The sequence below is a fragment of the Squalius cephalus genome, assembly GCF_949319135.1.
Source record: "Squalius cephalus genome assembly, chromosome: 2".
Taxonomy (NCBI): domain Eukaryota; kingdom Metazoa; phylum Chordata; class Actinopteri; order Cypriniformes; family Leuciscidae; genus Squalius; species Squalius cephalus.
The window spans coordinates 3,450,792-3,464,866 of record NC_137123.1 but is presented as its reverse complement, the minus strand read 5'-3'; the positions used below and the strand labels follow the sequence as shown (position 1 = coordinate 3,464,866).

Sequence of the window (14,075 nt, the reverse complement as noted above, 5' to 3'; positions counted from 1 at the left end):
AATACTACTGTTACTGTATCACTAAATGTAATTTTAAGAGTTTTTCAGGCGAGAATGTAGTTGTTTAAAGCTCAAATCTGTGGTTTATTTATAAAAATGATTATTTTTTTCCCCCGGTTGTGAGATCCAGGCGTTCAGCGGGGCTCGGCGCTCATGTTTCCCGGCTGGATGAGCCTTTCGTCGGCTAATCTTCTGACGTTCGTCGCTTACTCCGACGGTAGTGGTTAAACATGAGATATAATTCGTCTTGTGTAGACCTAACGGGCGATCTTTGCTCTCGTGAATATATAATGAGTTCCCTGTCAATCGTTTTGGCTGAGGGCTAAGTTTAGTTTCATAGGCTATTTGTATTTAACTTTACTTGTAATGTTAGACTAGAGCGCTGCATTTGGATATTTGACTGAATTGTTTGCTTTATTTCTTATTGTATAGCTTCTTGTACCTTTTACTTAAACTTTTATATAGGCTATTATTGATAAAACTGAAATTTTACAAAAAGAAATATGGTTTCTTGTCATTTTTTTATTACAAGATTATCACTGATGTTTATTGCAACATTTGTACAAACGCATATATTGCCTGGAATATGTTTAATTTTTTTTTATTTAAACGAAAAGAGGTAACGTTAGGGTTGTGTTTTAAATTTCGTTTTGTTATAAATAGAATAACGTATAACGTGCAGTGAATAATCAATATGCGTTCCGCATGAACCACATTTGTGTCCCTATAATGTTTAATTTATTTAAATGAAAACGAAAAGAGGCAGAGTGGTGTTTTATAACAGATTTCGTTTTATTGTTGCTTAAAATGTACAGAGCAAGTTAACAGAGATAACCGGAGTAGCAGAGCGACGCTGTAAGAACGCGCTGTACCATTTGCATGTAGGAGTCGCACATGGCGTGTACAAACTTTGCGTACTTGATATTGAGAAAAGCCTAATGTCAGCGCTTGTCTTCTTGTGACAAACATGTCGAGGAGCAAGAACAAGATCTGCTGCATGTCATCCATTGTAGTTTACTATGTTCTTCTTCGAGCGAAAATGACGTTGATCGAAACACCACGCCTATCAAGTAAGGGTACTGTTGGCAGTGGAAACGCTAGCCAGATCATGGTTAACAGACCCGAACCGTACCGTACTGTCCCGTACCGTACCGGACTGCTCAGTGGAAACGAGGCATCTGAAATCATGGAGGGGTCTGAAACTGTCATCGTAGGTGCATGTCCACTGTGAGAGACATAATCTAAAAAAAAAAATCCAGAAATCACAATGTATGATTTTTTAACTATTTATTTGTATGATACAGCTGCAAATAAGTATTTGAACACCTGAGAAAGTCAATGTTAATATTTGGTACAGTAGCCTTTGTTTGCAATTACAGAGGTCAAATGTTTCCTGTAGTATTTCACCAGGTTTGCACACACTGCAGGAGGGGTTTTGGCCCACTCCTCCACACAGATCTTCTCTAGATCAGTCAGGTTTCTGGGCTGTCGCTGAGAAACACGGAGTTTGAGCTCCCTCCAAAGATTCTCTATTGGGTTTAGGTCTGGAGACTGGCTAGGCCACGCCAGAACCTTGATATGCTTCTTACAGAGCCACTCCTTGGTTATCCTGGCTGTGTGCTTCGGGTCATTGTCATGTTGGAAGACCCAGCCTCGACCCATCTTCAATGCTCTAACTGAGGGAAGGAGGTTGTTCCCCAAAATCTCGCAATACATGGCCCCGGTCATCCTCTCCTTAATACAGTGCAGTCGCCCTGTCCCATGTGCAGAAAAACACTCCCAAAGCATGATGCTACCACCCCCATGCTTCACAGTAGGGATGGTGTTCTTGGGATGGTACTCATCATTCTTCTTCCTCCAAACACGTTTAGTGGAATTATGACCAAAAAGTTATATTTTGGTCTCATCTGACCACATGACTTTCTCCCATGACTCCTCTGGATCATCCAAATGGTCATTGGCAAACTTGACATGTGCTGGTTTAAGCAGGGGAACCTTCCGTGCCATGCATGATTTCAAACCATGACGTCTTAGTGCATTACCAACAGTAACCTTGGAAACGGTGGTCCCAGCTCTTTTCAGGTCATTGACCAGCTCCTCCCGTGTAGTTCTGGGCTGATTTCTCACCTTTCTTAGGATCATTGAGACCCCACGAGGTGAGATCTTGCATGGAGCCCCAGTCCGAGGGAGATTGACAGTCATGTTTAGCTTCTTCCATTTACTAATGATTGCTCCAACAGTGGACCTTTTTTCACCAAGCTGCTTGGCAATTTCCCCGTAGCCCTTTCCAGCCTTGTGGAGGTGTACAATTTTGTCTCTAGTGTCTTTGGACAGCTCTTTGGTCTTGGCCATGTTAGTAGTTGGATTCTTACTGATTGTATGGGGTGGACACAGGGGCGTCACTAGGCCCTTTTTAGGGGGGCTTCAGCCCCCCTAAACTTCTGCCCAGCCCCCCTAAAAAATATTGGATTAATACATTTTTGATCGCTTCAGTCCCCTTTTAAAGAACTCATTTGAAACGGCGGCAAGCTGCGTCAAATTCCGGCTCCTCCCCTTATCTGAGTCTGCTTGGATTTAGCGCATTTTTCATTCTGCAGGGGCGCCGAGCAGAGCGAACATCAGAGTGTACAAGGTGTGTCGTGAGTGCATTTATTGATAGATTGCTATGATATTACATCTGCATCGGTGCAGTTCTTTGTCATAAATGCATTGAAGTTTACATAATGTAATGTTACTAGAGCATTGGGAGCAGGACGGTTCGGTTTCTCATCCCGAGCACGAATTTTAGCATCACGACTGACGCTTCAGTTTACGGTCAAGTTCGAGTTAAGAATAAGTAGCTAAACTAAACATTTTATATTTGACAGTTTTTTAGGTCATAAATGTTAAACGAATGACAAAAATAATTAGAAAACTAATAAACTTTTGTCTAATTTCGCCATTTTGAGCTGAAAATAGGCCTATATAACGTGTAATTATGTCATTGTGAGGGGACAAGAAACATTAACAAAGCCGTTTTCATAGGCACAAGATTAATAATGAATGTGTACATGTTGAGAATTAATATAATACAATTTGTAGCCTTCGGTAAATTAAAAAAGTTCAGCTTTAGGAGGGGAAGAGACAGGGCAAGATCAGGAGACTGAGAGAAAAAGACAGAGTAATGGAGATGAGGAGAGAGCAGGTTTTAAATCTATTTATTATCCTTTTTTTGGCCTTCAAACGTCTTGAAATGCACATATCAGAGAAATAAAAATGTTTAACCCCATAACAACTTCAAAGGAATAAGGAATGTGTACATATTGTGAATGAATTTAATAAACTTAGTTACCTAGCTTTCCTGGTTGCTTTGTCTGAGAAAATGATTAATAAATCAGCCTATCAGTTGACCCTATGTTTACTTTCTTCACTGACAGACAAAAATGAAAAGCCTATATCAGTCAAAGCTCAGCTTTAGGAGGGGAAAAGACAGAGCAAGATAAAAACAAAGAGAAAAAGAGTGTGATGCTGATGAGGTGGGAAAAAAAAACAGCTGCCCGCACATGGTTTTAAAGCTATTGTTATCCAATATTTTTGGGCTTCAAAACATCTTAAAATGCACATATGTAGATCAGAGAAATCAAAATTTTATCGGGGGAGCACGCCCCCGAACCCCCCTAAATACCTCACATTCGGGACCTCACTGATTATAAAACCCTGCCATATGCATGTTACTGGATGAATGAATGAAACTAGTTAATAATGAGCATTAGACCATAAACTAACTTTTTTTTTTTTAAATCATAGGCCTAGCCTCATTGGGAGCTGAGCCCCCCCTAAAATGAAAATCCTAGAATCGCCCCTGGGTGGACAGGTGTCTTTATGAAGCTAACGACCTCAAAAAGGTGCATCTAATTTAGGATAATAAATGGAGTGGAGGTGGACATTTTAAAGGCAGACTAACAGGTCTTTGAGGGTCAGAATTCTAGCTGATAGACAGGTGTTCAAATACTTATTTGCAGCTGTATCATACAAATAAATAGTTAAAAAATCATATATTGTGATTTCTGGATTTTTTTTTTTAGATTATGTCTCTCACAGTGGACATGCACCTACGATGACAATTTCAGACCCCTCCATGATTTCCAAGTGGGAGAACTTGCAAAATAGCAGGGTGGTCAAATACTTATTTTCCTCACTGTACCTCTTACCATTGATTGCTGAGTGCTCTCCACTTGTGTTAATTATCTGAACGTGCTCCTCCTGGGCTGACGGCCCCTGTTGGTCTGCAAACGAGGAGTGGTTGTAGTTTACAGAAAACAGGAAAATGAGTGCTTGCCCCGGAGATTTTCTTACACTGCATCGCTGGAAGAAAAGAGAAAACATAAGTGCTTTACTGGGAAAGTGCTCACTCCGTCCGCTGTGAGACCAATGCTCGCTGGACGGAAAGGAAACAGGAAAATGAGTGCTTGCCCAGGAGATTTTCTCACACTGCATCGCTGGATGAAAGAGAAAAAACGTAAGTGCTCTACTGGGAAAGTTCTCACTCCGTCCACTGTGAGACTAGTGCTCGCTGGACGGAAAGGAAACAGGAAAATGAGTGCTTGCCCAGGAGATTTTCTCACACTGCATCGCTGGATGAAAGAGAAAACGTAAGTGCTCTACTGGGAAAGTTCTCACTCCGTCCGCTGTGAGACCAGTGCTTGCTGGACGGAAAGGAAACAGGAAAATGAGTGCTTGCCCAGGAGATTTTCTCACACTGCATCGCTGGATGAAAGAGAAAACTTAAGTGCTCTACTGGGAAAGTTCTCACTCCGTCCGCTGTGAGACCAATGCTCGCTGGACGGAAAGGAAACAGGAAAGTGAGTGCTTGCCCGGGAGATTTTCTCACACTGCATCGCTGGATGAAAGAGAAAATGTAAGTGCTCCATTGGGAAAGTTCTCACTCCGTCCGCTGTGAGACCAATGCTCGCTGGACGGAAAGAGGAGACAGGAAAGAGGAGAAAGAGGGGATAGAGGTTTTTTTATTTTTATTTTTTTATTTTTTTTCACTCGATGAGGGTTTGAATCTGCTGTTGGGAGAGGCCTTTTTGGGCTGCTGAAGTTGCTGCCTCGATACGGAATGAGTGACTTGAAAAATTGCTGGAATGCCTGCCTGTTGGAGAACAGATTGTTTCTGGAACCAAAAACGTGTCACAGGTTTTTTGGACTCGTCTAAAAACAGGGGTTCCAGGGCAGATTTAGCCTGGGAAACTTCTCCATTGCAGATAAGCCAGAATTGACTGGTATGGTTGGATTTGCGAAGCGAGGTTAAAAATGTAGATGAAATGACCTTTTTTGGTTTGGTCAGTTTTACTTTGTTTAATCAAGTATGAAATGGTTTCGCCGTCTAGTACTGATAAGTCTAAGATAGTGGGGTGGATTTTTGGGTCAAATTTAGAAGTAATGGCGAGTTCTGAGCATCTAAGGAAACCAAAAAAGGCTAGGATAAACATAGCATCGAGTGTGCGAGCGGCACCGAGGGGCTGATAACCTGTGCGGAGGGCCTGAATACATTTGGTGAGAATGTCTAGCGTTATAGGTTGTCTGGCATCGGGGCGGGTGGGCTGGGATCTTTGAATCCCTTTAATCAGGAAGGAGGTTTGTGAATTGTTTATCTCTGTGGAAGGAGCGCCGTACATCAATTTATGGAAAAACTGGATGCCACTCAAATAACCTTTAATGGACCCGACTTGAAGACCCTTAATGGTGTTGAGGTAGGAGATAAAAGAGGTGATAGAAAGAAGAGAAAAATCAGGGAAAGGCAAGTTATAAGAGACATGGAAGGTTTTAAAACATCTCCAAGCTGTAACGTAGGATTGAAGGGTCCTGGGAGATACTGCTTGGAGGATAGTGTCGAGTGATGCGTCAAGCAGGGGTTTTAACGGGTGGGTTACGGGAATATTAGTTCTGAATAACGAGGAACTGGAGTTGGGAATTGGTCTGCCTCTGGAGCCAGCATCCTGAATTTCTGAAACAGAAAACGAGACAGAGAGTCAGCGATTTGGTTTTTTGACCCAGGGATGTGTTTAGCAATGATAATGAATTGGTCGCAAGCTGAAATCCAGATGAGACGTCTTAAGAGTGGCATCAGAGCGGGTGAATGGGAACGGCCTTTGTTAATGCAATGCACTGTTGCGTCATTGTCGCAATGCACTAAAACGCTATTTGTGGCCCATTCTTTCCCCCACAGGAAAGCTGCTACTACGAGAGGGTAAAGCTCGAATAGAGCTGAGGATTGAGATATGTCCTGGAGCTGAGGTGGCCACGGAGCCGCGAACCAACGACCTTGATAAAATCCCCCGAACCCTATTGAGGGGGCGGCGTCTGTAAACAATAGGATGTCGGTGGGGGATGAAACAAGGTTGTTGTAGAAAAAAGACAGGCCGTTCCACTGTTTTAGAAAAGTTATCCATAGCCTAAGTTCGTCGCGACATGCTTGAGTTATAGAAATGCGGTCTTCTAGTGAGTGGACGGAGGACGCGAGTGAGAGGAGATGAGAGATGAAGGGGCGGCCCTGTGGGATGATGCACATTGCGAAGTTTAGATGTCCGAGCAGGGACAGAAGTTTGCGTTTTGAAAAATTAGATTTTTCAAGGAAAGTAGAAGAGACGAGGATTATTCGGTCGATTTTTTCTTTGGGGAGGGATGCTTGGAGTTTGTCTGAATCCAAATTAATTCCTAGGAACTCGATAGATGTTGCAGGGCCCATGGTTTTTTCCTGTGCGATAGGAATTCCAAGCTCAGAGAAAACGTTTTGTACCGTGAGGATGTGCATCTGGGATAGCATCGGGAGGCGAGATTATTAGAAAATCATCTAACAGGTGAATGAGGTAAGGAATGGCGTAGTTGTTCGACAAGATCCAGCAAACGGCTTCTGATAGCATGTCAAATATTTTCGGGCTGCTTTTGCATCCGAATGTTAAACGTACTGCGAAATAATATTTCCCGAGCCAGCGCACTCCAAAAAGATGCCATGAACCTGGATGGATAGGCATTACTTTGAAAGCAGATGTAACGTCGAGTTTTGCAAGCCAAGCACCCCGACCTGCGATTTTGATCATGTCGATAGCTTGATCTATGTCGTGGTATTTGAGCGAAAATTCATTCTATGCTATTTATGCTTGGGAACGGGGAATTATGCGGGGCTGACAAGTCGATTATTAGACGTTTTTTACCCGAGAATTTCCTTGTAGCCACTCCAATGGGGCTGATACGAAACAGATTAAATGGAGGATTGTCGAACGGACCGATCATGAAGCCTGACTCAACTTCTTTTTTGATCAGTTTGTCTACAACTTCAGGTTCTATAAGGGCGGATTGGAGATTTTTACATATGATGTTTTGGGAAAGCGGGCATTCTAAGCCGGGTTTAAAACCATTTTTTAAACCTGACAGCAGATAATCAGTAAATTCGGCATCCGGGTGATGAGCTAGTTCGAAGTGCATGCGCGCAATATTCACAGGAGTCTCCCAATAATTTTTTGATTTTTTATTCACAGACTTGAAGACTGGACATACGATGCGAGCATGGGCTCCGCCACAAAAACTGCAGATGTGCATATACCTGCAGCGCGATCTTTGACATTTGCCCGCATTGAAATATTTACAAGGCTGCCTGCTTTCATCAAAAGCAGAGTCCTGTATTGCACTGGTGGTTGCAGCACGCGGCACATAGCTGGTGGATTTAGCTGACCTGCAGACCGCGCAAGTGATGTTTTTGCAACACAGAAACACCCTGCTGTGGAGATCCTGGTCGAGTGCGCCCCAGTATGTGCATTGGTTCCACTGTGCGACTCGCACGGCACTTTTGGCTGAAAAAAGTTTGTGGTAAGTGTAGAAATGCCCACCCCCATAGGACAGCGCGAGTTCGGCTATGATGGCTTGGTAGTCATTCATTTCGCGCCACCTGAGGGGGAAAGCTGAACAGATTATTTCAGTGTAACGGGAAAAAGCAATTGAAAACTCGGAAAATGAAAGAATGCGAGATGAGTGAGTGTTTGTGTTTTTCAGGGTGACCGAGAAATCCCCACAATCTATTTGGTGGTCAGGTTTGGCTGAGGGGAGTAGAGAGAGAAGAGAAGAAAGGTCTACATCCGCACCTGATAGGATCTGTGCACGAATGTTTTGGGATACTGGTGGTGGTTCAATGGCGACTGCGTTGGACGGCACGGGCATCGGTGTTGCTGTGAACAGAGAATAAGGTGATTTTTGTTGTAACATAGAGCTGGGAAGGGTATAAGCCGGGTCTGCGAATGTCGGCGGCGGCCTCACGCTTGGATGACCTGCTGTGGCTTGAAAAGGAAAGTTAGTTGCAGGATATGAAGGGATTGAAGGATTATGTGAATGAGCTGCAAACGGAGACGGGCCCGTGCTTGATTGAGCTACTGGAGCTGCAGGCCACTGAAAGTGGGCGGGGTTGTAACCTGTTGGATGAGACTGTTGAAATGGTTGGGCCTGTGCTGCTATCGGTTATAGCCTCGAGCTAGTGTCTGTGACAGGAGCTGGATGCCACTGAAAAGGAAAAGGGTTAGAAACAGCAGGAGTAAAAAACTGAGTGGTTGTGGGGAGGCCGTTGGGCCCGGCTATATGCTGCGCTGTGGCAGCAGAAGCCATGGTGGAGGGCTGGACCTCATCGAGAGGTGGGAGTGCCATAGCGGAATCTGGTGCGCGGCCCAGGCTCGCTGAAGGCCTGTTGCTGCGTCTTGATGGACGAAGCGATCCGGATCCTGTGCGGGAAGACAATAGTGGTGACTGGGCAGGCGATTTTTGGGCCCTACGGGCTTTGCTCTACCTGTGGGTCGTCTTGGGAGTTGACTGTAAGGAAACGTACAGATCATACAGCTCCGCCTTGTTCATTTTTCGCGAAGCTTGTATGTCTGAATTCCCCAGTGCTTGTTTTAGTCCAGCTACGGTCCATTTCCCGATAGGTGGGATCTTCGGGACGGCCGAGCGGTAGGAGGAAGCTGGAGAAGAAGATGGAAGTCTTGCCGGGGGCGGAGAAGACTGGCCACGGCGTCTTGGTGAGCGCAGGGCTGTTCGGGCCAGTGTGCGGCCGCGTGAAGAAGCCTGGTGCTCAGATGCAACATCCGGCGTAGGAGGTATGGTCGTGGGACCGGTGGAATGCGCAGGTGCATCCCTGGCAAAGTTTGCTTCTTCGTCAGAGGAAGAGCTTGGATGTTGAGACATTGTAGCAGAGCTGAGAAGTAAGAAGCTACTAAACTGCTGCAAAAACTGTCAATGGAATGAGGTGAGACTGCTGAGTATATATATACCTCTTACCATTGATTGCTGAGTGCTCTCCACTTGTGTTAATTATCTGAACGTGCTCCTCCCGAACCTTGTTAATAAAACATCATTTGTACACATTTATTCTCCATTAGAGACACAAACACATGTTGTTCCTTGCCAAGGTATAACTTAGATTCGTACTTTGTTTTTGAAATCGCTGCCTTATGCCCCTGACACTAAACAAGTGGTGATATAAGACAGCCTACATTTCCTTTAATAACAAACATTAAACAAATGGTTATCCAGAGGTGCCTTTAAAAATCACTAACTTTATCGTCATGGAAAATAGTTTATGACCATAACCAAATAATGGAGATATATACAAAATGATGATCCATTTACACTTAAAGGAACTCGACACCTCAAACTGTGTAATATAAACGTGTTTTCTGGCATTCAGTCACTGAATATACATACATACATACATATATATTTATTTATTTATTTATTTATTTATTTTTTACCATCACTGAGTGTTAATTGCATCAATTCCAAAAGATGCCTTCAGTGGGTGAGTACTTGACTCTTGTGTGCTGTTTCATACAAGCCTGTATTTCAAAAATCATGTGGTAAATCTACACAATAAGGTCTTAACATTAGTTAATGCATTAGCTAAAGCAAACTAACAATGAACAATATGAAGTATTGCATACTTATTATAAGTATTACAGTATTTATGAACCTTTGTTAATGTTAGTTCAATTTCGTTTAGTTCACAGTGCTTTAAGGCCATCTAGTAGCAATAGCCATGAAAATGCCATGTTATATTACTTTTTTCCGCAAGAAGTCGGTTTTATTTTTAACTGAAATGTGCATGTATTGTTATTTTGTATTTAAAGACACTGTAAGATTGTTTTATTAAAATATCCAAAAAGCACTAAAAGAATGTTAATTATTTTGTTGACATCAAAAAAACCACCCACAAAACCTCTCACAATACAACTTTAACATAGTAGGATGTCCTGTTACTTTATCCTCTACAGTAAAAGACCTGGGTGTTATATTAGACTGCAACCTGTCTTTTGAAAATCATATTTCATATGTTACAAGAACAGCCTTTTTCCACCTTAGAAACATTGCTAAGCTACGTAACATGCTATCAGTTTCTGACGCAGAAAAGTTAGTTCATGCATTCATGACCTCGAGACTAGATTACTGTAATGCTTTATTAGCCGGTTGTCCTGCAACCTCAATAAACAAGATACAGTTAGTCCAAAATGCTGCCGCCAGAGTTCTTACTAGATCAAGAAAATATGATCATATAACACCAATTTTATCATCACTACATTGGTTACCTATAAAGTTCCGTATTAACTACAAGGTATTGCTACTGACTTATAAAGCCCTAAACGGTTTAGCTCCAGTCTATTTAACCGATCTTCTATCGGCCTATAATCCATCGCGCTCTTTAAGATCACTAAATTCGAGGCTTTTGGTCATACCTAGGATATCCAGGTCCACCAAAGGAGGGAGAGCATTTTCACATTTAGCTCCAAAACTCTGGAATAGTCTTCCTGATACAGTTCGTTGCTCAGACTCGCTCTCCCAGTTTAAAACTAGATTAAAGACGCATCTCTTCAGCCAGGCATTCATATAGTACTTTTAATCTTACAGTTAAATCCGACCTCTAGTTCATAAACGCCAGAGGAGAACTGGCCCCCGACTGAGCCTGGGTTCTCCCAAGGTTTTTTTTTTCTCCATTAGGTCACCTGATGGAGTTTTTCGGTTCCTTGCCACTGTTGCCTTTGGCTTGCTCAGTTGGGGATATTTGGGTATATTTAATTTAATTTAATCAATCAACGATACTATTGATCAGCATTACCAAACGTGGACGTTCCACTAGAAACAAACATTGATATATTGTTTTAATTTATTACTGTGAAGCTGCTTTGATACAACCTATGTTGTGAAAAGCGCTATATAAATAAACTTGACTTGACTTGATTTGACTTGACTTGACATGTGTTGTACTTACATTATCCCAAATGTTTCCATCAATCCGCAAAAATGAGCTATTTTAACCAGTGTAACGACCCATGTCATTGTGTCGCCTGTCAATGATGTCATATCCGCTTTACCCTTGTAACCCTTTTACTTTTGTAGAAACCATGGAAACAACAAAGATGCTTTAATAAATATGTGTTTTATTAGACAGTTGAGTAACTTTTTAGATACATTTATCAACAGAAAACTAATCATTGTTATATATCTCAACACAGTTATTATTCTTGTTTGAATCTATTGTTCTCTTACGAGAGGTCTCTCGTATTGCGTAAGGTTAGCTTACGCATCGGGAAAGTCTTCTTTCTTCGAGATCTGAAGCCAAAAAATTATCCTTAATTTTGTATACATTGTCAACGCAGTGCAGCAGCCGACAGACCTAGGCAGGCTGTATAAGCGTGCTCATTGGCTGCTCGGCGGCAACTGCTTAAGCCTATCGGTGAGCGCTCTGAACGCGGCAACCAATGAGGGCGCTTCGCGCCCTCCACACCCTTCTAACCGTCAGAATGGGTGTGGCCAGCGTGTATAAATTCAGCGCTCACAGGCTAAAATTCTGATTTTCTTGTCTTCAGCGAAGCACTTCGCATCGCTGGATCTGGAGAAGCCGCCGCCGTTGAAACCAGCGACCAGCAAGCCTAGGACAGCGCCTGAAGAAGCCGGCCGCCTTCGCCGCCTTCAGCCTTCCGTGCCTGCTACGCTATCCGGCGTCATATCCTTTTTCACTGCTGTGTGTTTGCCTACTGCATCACACCCTCTCCTTCTAAAAGAGCGCGGGGCGTTTTTCTAAAAATGCCCCATTTTCCTTGCGGCTCGTGCCACGCCCCGCTCAGTGACGGAGACCGCCATCTCATCTGCGCTCTCTGCCTGGGCCGCGATCACGCCGCCACCGCACTCTCCACGGGCGGCTGCCCCGAGTGCGATTGTAGCAGATTGGGAATTTCCCTTTGTTTCTCCCCCTGGTGGAGAACTGAATTATCTGCCCAGTAAATTTAGTGGTGTCAGGTAACCGTCTGGTGACTAATTACCATGATTGCACTCTAAATAAAAATGCAGCATTCAAATGGCTGGGGATGTTACTTTTTGCATCCTGGTTGCCTGTTCCTAGTGGAGTCGTGTGGTTCGGGGCATTTAGTCTGCTCATTGCGTGATCAGGTATGTGAATGAGCGGAATATGGAATGTGATTTTATAATATTAGTGTGTAATTTTAAAGTTTGTGTCCTGCAGTCACTACACAATTTGAGTGCAGCGAGAACCTGTACAGTCGTGTTAGAATCATTGAAAACGCAGTGAGTATGATCTCTTTTCTGGTGGATCGTTTCATGTTTATAAAAAAAAAAAGTTAATTTCACTGCTGTGTGCATGCAGGTTGGAAGGAACGTGCATAACAGGCTTGCTTCCAGCTCTGAGCGGTGTAAGCTTATCTTTAATGGCAAGACGCACGGCCCCGGATTACGCTGCTGTTTTGTTTCTATTTTGAATGTTTTATTTTCATTAATGTTTTTGTTTTGTGGTATTTTTCTTTTATTAGTAATTGTTATAATCTGTATGATTTGATTTTCTTTCTTTGTTTATATAATTTGTAATTAATGTAAGCGCTCGGGTCTCCTGTGGCCAATGGTAAAAAGGGTACTTTGCCCACCTCTCTTTTGGGGGGTATTGTGTTTAACACTTGAGTGTGAGTTTCTTATTCCCTTTCTAGTGTGCAACACCAGTGTGAGTGGTTGGTTGTAGTGAGCGATTACTGTTTGAGGTGGGGCAGGATTCTTTTTCCCTGTTAGTGTCTTTTGACGACCCAAGTGCTGCCCGTAGTCTTTAAATCTTTTCTTTTCTTTTAAGTACCTTTTTTTTGGTATGTGTCGGTAATGTAAGAGGTAAATGTATTGAAGGTACTTATTAGTGACTGTCATGTGCAATAAAACAAAAACTGTTTTAATTTGCAGAGCTGTCTCAGTCCTCTCTGGAAAGAACGAACCTGGGGTTTAGATTTTCTGAGTACTAGTATATCCTGGGGTGAAAGTCCCTAGGTGGCGTAGTTGGCTACTGTTAAGACTTTGAGTATCTTCATGTGAGCTTTTGCTTATCTTAGTTCTCATCTTGCTCTCCGCCTCACCATCGTGCCACACGAGGAACTTCCAATGTCGACCCTGCGGGCTCGGCTTGGAGTTTTCGACCTACATGTCTCCCCGCCCGTCCCTGCTGGGCCGCGCAAGAAAAAGCGCCGCTCACAGCAACACCGGAGACCAACCAGGCGTACAGAAGCTCGCCGGAGCCTTTCCCTCGAGCTTCTCCTTCGCCTTCCCCGCCCCCCCTCACGGCCGCGCAGCCGCCGGCCGCCGCCGCTTCAGGGGATGAGGCGGATGAGCTTGGTGAACGCGCCGCGGATACCTGTTCTCTCCTGGCCTCTGACAGCGAGGAATGGTCTACCGCCTCCTCTTCAGTCCAGGATTCAGGCCGATCTTGAGCGGGCGAGGACGCGGAACTTTTACGCCTCCTCACGCGTGCTGTCGAACAGCTGGGCCTTGACTGGTCTTCCCCGGAAGAGCCAGCCCCGAACAGACTCGACGGCTGCTTCCTTCACCAACGCCGCCGACAGCCGGCGTCCAGAAAAGCACCCTTCCTGCCTGAGCTTCACAGCGAGCTCTCTAAATCGTGGAATGCTCCATTCTCCGCAAGAGTGTCTTCACACGCCTCATCGACGCTCTCACAGGTTGACGGCGCCGCTGAGAAGGGGTATAATTCCATCCCCCCTGTGGAGGAGGCGGTC

General features: G+C 43.9%; 1 long non-coding RNA gene across 1 annotated transcript; it reads left to right on the top strand.

Annotated features, from left to right (window-relative positions):
• The first annotated feature begins 12,259 nt into the window (after positions 1-12,259).
• On the top strand, positions 12,260-13,422 carry LOC307154551. The gene is made up of 3 exons (XR_013820370.1): positions 12,260-12,462; positions 12,536-12,597; positions 12,677-13,422. It is a non-coding gene; the product is annotated as an uncharacterized lncRNA (long non-coding RNA).
• The last annotated feature ends 653 nt before the right edge of the window (positions 13,423-14,075 follow it).